Here is an 8223-nt window from a genome sequence, read left to right on the forward strand (position 1 = left end):
CCCTGACCTTGCTGAAATGGGAACCTAGCACTGTCATAGAGGAGGCTCATAACGTTGGTTGGATTAATCACAGAATGTCATAGCCATGAAGCTGCACTTTCAGAATTTATTCAAGTATTTTGATAAGTAAGAATGCTTCTTTAAACTTTTGCATCTTCCTTTCTTAAGAATGCAAACTGTAGAAAGTGCTTGCTATCAACTTGCAGGCATAATTACACAAGGGAGTGATTAAGCTACGGATCAGTCAAGGCTCTTCAGGTAATCTATTGGTTCACACAACTGAAAGGCCAGGGGCAGTGTTCAAGGGCAGCTGGTCAGGGCTCACATGATGTCATTAAAACCCATCTTCGGGCTTCCCTGGTGGCGTGGTGGTTGAGAGTCCGCCTGCCGATGCAGGGGACGCAGGTTCGTGCCCCAGTCCGGGAGGATCCCACATGCCGAGGAGCGGCTGGGCCCGTGAGCCGTGGCCGCTGAGCCTGCGCGTCCGGAGCCTGTGCTCCGCAACGGGAGAGGCCACAACAGTGAGAGGCCCGCGTACCGCAAAAAAAAATAAAAATAAAAATAAAAAAATAAAAATAAATAAACCCATCTTCCTTTCACCTCCAAAGGTAATATGCTACCTCCTGCTGTATTGGATTCACTGTCAGGCTATACATGATGCTTCAAGCTACAAGAACACATCAACTCTAATATCAAACCCAGTGGGAAAGAGAGCTCCCTTCCCCAGTGGAAGTCCAAGACCTGAACCTCATTAGCCCTATCTGGCCTAACTTGGGTCATGTGCTCATCGTTGAATCAGTCAGTGACTGGGAAATGGAATGCTCTGATGGCCTCAGTCTTGCTCATAACTCCCCCCCCCCAAACCCAGAAATAGAATCAGCTTCTTCATGGACTGAGAATGGGGTCGGGGTGGATTCCCCAAATGGAAATTTAGGAATTGTTATCAAGGGAGTAGAGTAGATGCTGGACAGCAAAAGCAGCACGTGTCCGGCACAAGCAGAGAGCAAGCTACCCCCACCGAGCACATACTGTGTCCCCAGAAACCTGGAAATGAGATATGAAGTGAAGAACCATCCTGAAATCTCTGGTTGTGTTTGTGTTCAACTGACTCTCTAAAGGACCTTTTTTATCTCTCATGAAAAAACTGAAATCAAGGCTGATAGCCAGTGTTAGGGACACGAGTCTGGAGTCACACTGAGATGCATCATGATGGAATACACCCCACTGCCCTCAGAAGTGACTCAGGACTGTGAGAGCTAAGTGTTCTGATTTGTTTTTCATTTAGAATTGTTTTTACAGTAAACATTTCGAAAGAGAAAATTGTCTACTCAATGTTATACTGTGTTCTCATTGAGTTGTTCAAAACGACTCTGCCCATAACTATGCACATCTACATAAAACTTTAGTTATTTAAACACTTATTTTTAATCTATAATTTTAATATTCCCCTTCTAAAAAAAAAAAAAAACAAATCCACCCAGCCCTAAGATATTGACTAGTAATAACCAAATCACCATCTTAAGCAGCAAGAGCTTGTACTGCTGATCTTCCCTCTTGCATTATCTCCTCTATTTATCCTCCTACACAAATCCTAACTTGCGTAAAGCAGAATAAATTCCATGTGTGCAAGGGCCAATTCATAGCTAATAACAATGATGAATATTCACAGGAGGTGGAGGTAACCGAACCCTGCCCGGGTTGGGGGTGGGAGGGAGGAGGTGGGGCACTAGTTGCAGCTTCATTCTCAGGAGACGATTCGTAGGTTCAATCCAAGCAGGGAAAAAAGCTGCACAAAAAAGATTCTGCAATGTGTAACACAGGGACAAGCCGCTGAGAAGATGAGGGACAATTCAGGGTCACAAGTGTTCTGTTCATTGCCTCAGCACAATGAGAGGCATGACCAAAAACCAGCCTGCCATCACAAGCTCACAGACTGGGGACAATCTTCTAAGACACTATCTTAGCCATATACTCCATTTCGCCTCTTCATTGGATCGTTTTCCTTGGGTGGGGGCTTCATTTCCATGGCGATGTGAGTGTCTCTGCAGAAACCTAGCTTTACAATAGATAGAGTCATTCACCCATTAGGTAATGTAATATATATTTACTGATCACCAACTATGTGCCAGGAAGTGCTCCCCACACCACAGGTAGCAGTAAACAAGCATGACAAATTGTTTACCTTCATGCAACTCACCTTATGGTTGGGGAAATCAGACAACAAACATAAAAAGAGTAAATGGATGTGTAATACCAGATAGTAACTGCTGCTATAAAGAAAATAAAACAGAGTGATGCGACGTAAAGAACTACCTTAGACATGGTGGTCAGGTAAGACCAACCCTGAGAACAACCTTCAGAGCAGCGGACCAGCCAGTGCAAAGGCTGAGCAGGAAATGAGCTTGTTTGGCAGGAGGAAGGAAGGCTTGTGGGACTACAAATAGGGACGCGAGAAAAATGGAGACAAAGGAGGATGCAGGCCAGCTCAAGTAGGCAGGCAGCAGGCCATAGCAGTGGGCGCATAACGAAAGCCTCCCATCACCACACTAACAGCCCAAATGTCCAATTGCAAAAACTCACCAAGGGCGATTTACAACCTGGGGTTTCATTCCCGGAGAGCCCGCCCTTACAAGTCGTTAACAGGTTCCTTTTATTGGGCCTTTACCGTCATCTGCTGGCAGTATTCGGCATGCCCAGGCCGTGGTCAACACAGCGGCTTAAGGCGGGCATATACCTGACACTCCGAGTGGGACGCCACTGTTCAGGGCTCGCCTAATGCCTACTGGTGCCCTAAACTGGATTCAGATCAAGGGTCACAATGCACTTTACAAGATACACAGAGTTGGGCCTGAGAACAGGAAACTTCCATTTATCCGATTAACTGACCTCACTGAGCACCAGAATAGGCTTTTCAAACAGCTCCTATTAAAATTAAAAAATAGTGCCCTGGGCTTCCCTGGTGGCGCAGTGGTTGAGAGTCCGCCTGCCAATGCAGGGGACGCGGGTTCGTGCCCGGGTCCTGGAGGATCCCCACATGCCGCGGAGCGGCTGGGCCCGTGAGCCATGGCCGCTGAGCCTGCGCGTCCGGAGCCTGTGCTCTGCAACGGGAGAGGCCACAACAGTGAGAGGTCCGCGTACCGCAAAAAAAAAAAATAGTGCCTGGTCATATAATAGCACCTGGTTCGTGGCTGCCCGCAATACTTACTATGCTAAATTCTCCCCCTTCCGGGCGTTCTGCACCTTAGCAAAACGCTCTGGAGACACCCCAAAGGTGAAACCTAGTCCTCATTTTCCCCTCCTCCTCCGGATCCCCATACACCTATTCTCTCACTCCTGTCGCCTTCCAATACTCCAGTAAAGGATGGCGGACCACCTCCTCCCACCAGTACCACCACCCCAAGTATGCTGACTTGGAATTCTAATCTGCCTAAGGCAGAAGCTTTGCCTAAATTCCAGGATACAAGGGCCACTCATAGCTTATAATAACGATGAACTTTCACAGGAGGTGGAGGGAATTGTACCCAGTGATTAGGGCTAGTGATTAGGAAGCAGAGTAACTTAAAACTGACACATGTGAGAAATATCCTCAAATGATATCATCTGGACCCTCCCTGCAAAGTGGTGTCACCCGGGATCCACACTCCTGCTGGAGCCCTGGGTGACTCCCCTGGCCCCTTCCCATGCTCCTGACAAGAGTGAAAGAAGGAGGGAGTCCCCTACAATGTCCAAGGCCACGAAAATGCCTTTTTTGCTATGCTTAGCTGTGTTGGGTCTCATTTGGCTCCTGGCATGGGTATGGGACAGTCCCAAACCAAACTGCTAAGGTCAGTGGGTCATCTCTCATCCTCATTTGACAGCAGGTTGAATTGGGCCAGCCACTCTCTGGAGCCAGTTCTACCAGGTAGATGGGCTCCTCCCACCCACACTAGGAACTCCACAAGCCTGAATGCAAGAGTGACCTCCCAGACAAATGGGAAGGTTATTAACATGCGGATTAAGTGTGCCTGGGTCTGTGACTCCCTGTCTAACAAAGACTCTATGTCTCAAGGTCGTTCAGAGGCCAATTCCCATTATTACTACACCTGGGCTCAACCAGCCCCTAATGGCCTCCATTCAGGACCTGTCCAAACTTGCACATGAGATGACATCCCCTCTCCATAGGATTTCACCTAAGGTGACATCACCCCTCCAGAAAACTCCACAGGACACAGCATTGCCTAGGACCCCACCCTGAGCTGGGACCCTAATTTGGACTTTGGCACAAAAACGACCCTGCCTCTCGAGTGCCCCGTGCAAGCCCTCTCTTTCCTCACAAGATCTTCTACCTGTTGGGCTTTCCCACCAGATGACACCCTGGGACCACTGCAGCAGTTAGATTGGCCGGGCTCTTTTCACAACCCGTCGAGCATGTCCCATGTCTCTAGCAATGGGGAATGGCCCCTGCCACAAGCCAGCACAAATACACTCAGTTAAGACAGGTAGAGTCCTGGCACAACTGTCCGGCAGCCCTGCTGCCCCAGATAAATAGTGACACTTTGGTGCATTGGACCATTGTGTATTTAATCTTTGGCTTCTGCACTTAGCCTCTGAAGATGTGTCTGCCTGCCCACCCAAGGTAGCTCGCTGTCCTGCCTTTCTGTTCAGTGCCTCTTTGGTGCAAAATTCTGAAAGACAGAATTCCCTAATGGGATCCCCCATGGACGCAACAGCCCCTAGGCAGAGAGAGGAAAGTGGAAAAAGCAGACCCACTCAGGCTAATGACTCCCTGCTAGAGTGCTTTACACAAACCTGCTTTACAGATCTACCCCACAAGACCTAAAGGCTTTAAAATGTTTGGAGGCAGATCTAGATCCTCCAGATTATCTAGATAGGTGTGACCACCACCTCCCTTCCTTTTAAAGAGCAAACCAACTGCTGCTCCCTTCTGTCCCTGGTGGATGATTTCCAAAAATTAAGAATTTCCACTACTTTTGTTCCTCTACCTCCCATTCTTTGCAGGATACCAAGGACCACTTGACTGCCGATCGCACACCCCTGCCACTGCCTCCCTGAAAACTCTGGCCTCTTCTTCCATTTTTTTTTTTTTTTTTTTTTTTTTTGCAGTACACGGGCCTCTCACTGTTGTGGCCTCTCCCGTTGCGGAGCACAGGCTCCGGACGCACAGGCTCAGCGGCCATGGCTCACGGGCCCAGCCGCTCCGCGGCATGTGGGATCTTCCCGGACCAGGGCACGAACCCGTGTCCCCTGCATCGGCAGGTGGACTCTCAACCACTGCGCCACCAGGGAAGCCCCCTCTTCTTCCATTTTTAAGGACTCTGTGATGACACAAGCCCAGAGGACTATTCCCAGGCCTAGAAAGCAGCTGAATTTTGAAATCCCTTGGGACCAGTGACCCCTTTTTGCCTTTCATTTTCTCCCTTTTGAAGGGAGACTCTATAACTTTTATGCCCACCCCACCATTGCATTTTGGTGGCAGATAACTTGTTTCTTGAGTTTCACATGTTCACAGGTGGGAAGGAATTGTGCCCACGGATGAAGTCTTCTCATAGCCTCCCTCGACCTGGTTTAGATGATATTTGGGACTTTTGAGCTGATAAGATTTGGATGAGTTGTTTTTACTTTGAGTTGATGCTATAATGGGATGAGATTTGGGGATGAGGTGAATGTATTTTGCCCGTGGGGTGGACATGAATCTTTGGGGCAAACTATATATAGGCAGACTAATAGCCCCTAAAGATGTCCACATCCTATCCCCGGAATCTGGGAGTGTGTTATGTTACATGGCAAAGAGGAATTATGATTGCAGATAAAACTAAGATTGCCAATCAGCAGACCGTAAGAAAGAGAGGGTACCCTGAATTATCCTGGTCGGGCCAGTGTCATCACAGAGTCCTTAAAAGTAGAAGAAGAGGCCAGAGTGATGTGATGGGAGAAAGACTCAACCTGCAGTTACTGGTTTCGAAGGTGGAGGAGGGCCCCACAAGCCAAGGAACACAAGTGGACTCTAGAAGCTGGAAGAGGCAAGAAAATAGATTCTCCTCTAGTGCCTCCAGAAAAGAAGACAGCCCTGCTGACACCTTGATTTTAGCCTTCTGAGATCTGTCAGACTTCTGACCTACAGATAGTTCAGGTAATACATTTGTGTTGTTTTATTTCAGTTTGTGATAATTTGTCATAGCAGCAATAGAAAACTAATACCAGGAGCTCAGTCCCTGCCTCCATAAGCAGAAAAGCACCATCGTTCGGGTTACTGTGCAGCAAACATCCACTTCCCTTACCCTCCCATGGGCAGGTAAGGGGAGGTGCACGGGGCGGGGGAGCTACTTCTCCGCCTAATTGATTTGGGAACTGGACGTTTAACTTCCTTTGCCCAGTGAAATGCTAGCACATATGCAAGCAGAGGTCTTAAGTGTGGGCCTGACTCGTTTGCTCCTGTGATCCTCCTTGAGAAAAGCACACCCGAGATAGCCCCAGAGCCCAAGGGCACCCCTGAACCTAACCCAGAGTCTGAAGCCAAGCCCAGCTGACCCGCAACCTACAGCAGAGCCACCCAACCAGCCTAGCTGAGTTCAGCCAAAGCGCGGTCGACCTGAGGACCCCGAGTGAAGAATAAACTCTTACCGCTGCGATCCACTGAGTTCTGCAGTTGCTTCTCACGCAGCAGTGTTACTGGGGCTAAAGCTGACTAATACAGAGAATTCCTGGTGAGACACGCAATCAGTCCTTCTTTTATCGACGAAGGCAGTCCTGGTGTGTACCCGCGTGCATACGCATCGATACCTGCACATGTGAGGATAAGCCCACGTGCAACTCTGAAAAGTGGGAGCACATCCATGTACAGCTGTGCACATGTGGGGTTACTCTCCATCACATCTGGAGGCGCGATGGCTGTGTGTGATGTGAGGGAATCTGTGTGCTCTTAGGTCGTTTCTTGGTTTTCCTCCTCAGAACTCAGTCATCCCTTCACTATAAGGAATCCAGCTTCCGGCCAAAAACCTATGTCTGATTTTTTAAGTATTTTTTGATTGAAGGATAGTTGATTTACAGTGTTGTGTTCATTTCAGGTGTAAAGTGATTCATATATACACGTATACACTTGTTCAGATTCTTTTCCATTATAGGTTGTTAGAAGATATTGAATACAGTTCCCTGTGCTACAGGGTAGGCCTTTGTTGTTTACCTGTTTTATATATAGTAGTGTGTATCTGTTCATTTCTTAGGCACAACCGTAGGCCATTACAGGGGCTCTCCCCGGCAGGCCTGGCAGGGAGGGTTAGCCTCCCCACACCAGCGTGGTACGCCGCCCGTGCACGCGGTCTCTCAGTGGGTCACAGCCAAGGACTCAAGCCCCTGCCCCAACCTGCATTCCTATCCCAGCTTTCTTCAGAGACCTTTAGTGGGAAGGGGATTGCCTTCGGCCGAGGCCCTCCTCGGGTGCCTCACCCTTATGGGGGGCGGGGGAAACCTGGAAGACACGTCTCCACTCTGCCTCAAGAGTCAGGACCCTCTTGCTCCTAGCCCTTCCCACACTCCCTTCCCCACCCCAATCCCCCCACTCCCCGTGGCCCCCAGATCCATAAAACTGAAGGAGCCTTTAGTTCGGGGCTCCCCCAGCAGTGAGAGCATCCCCAGCTTCGATCCACCTGATGGGATGGTGCCATTTGTTCCAAGGGGAAAATCCAAGGAAGGGATGTCAGTGCTTCTCCAGTTTGGCCTCTTCCTTACATGTGGAAGTGAACGATTGAAGCCTGACTGTTCCTTTAATTTGGACTTGTCTTAATTGGCTCCTATGACACCTGGCGGCTCAGCTCTGCACCACTTACAGACATTAGCCTGGTGACTTTCGAAAAAGTCACTTCACCTCTTCATGCTTTGGGTTCTTCATCTGTAAAATTGAAATGCTCACATACCTACCTCCTAGGGTTGTTCCTGTGAGGATGTGATGAGTTGACAGACGTAAAGCATAAGTAAGTTCTAGCTAATAAGCATTTGCTATTATGATGTTCAACACTGTCCATTTCTGTTTGGAGATCCATATGGTTCTGGGAGTGCCTATTGGCTTAGCCTGGGTCATGTGCTCTACCCCCCCAACCCCTTCCCCTGCTCTAGGGGTCCAGTACATGATCTAGACTAAATTAGTAGGCACTCTCCACCCCCTAGGCTGGTTCCCGGTGGGCGTGTGATATGAGCCTGTCCAGTCACAGCAATCTTAAGACTTGGGCT

The sequence above is a fragment of the Aethalodelphis obliquidens genome, unplaced genomic scaffold (assembly GCF_003676395.1).
Source record: "Aethalodelphis obliquidens isolate GAN/ISIS:26980383/991018 unplaced genomic scaffold, ASM367639v1 scaffold42, whole genome shotgun sequence".
Lineage (NCBI taxonomy): Eukaryota > Metazoa > Chordata > Mammalia > Artiodactyla > Delphinidae > Aethalodelphis > Aethalodelphis obliquidens.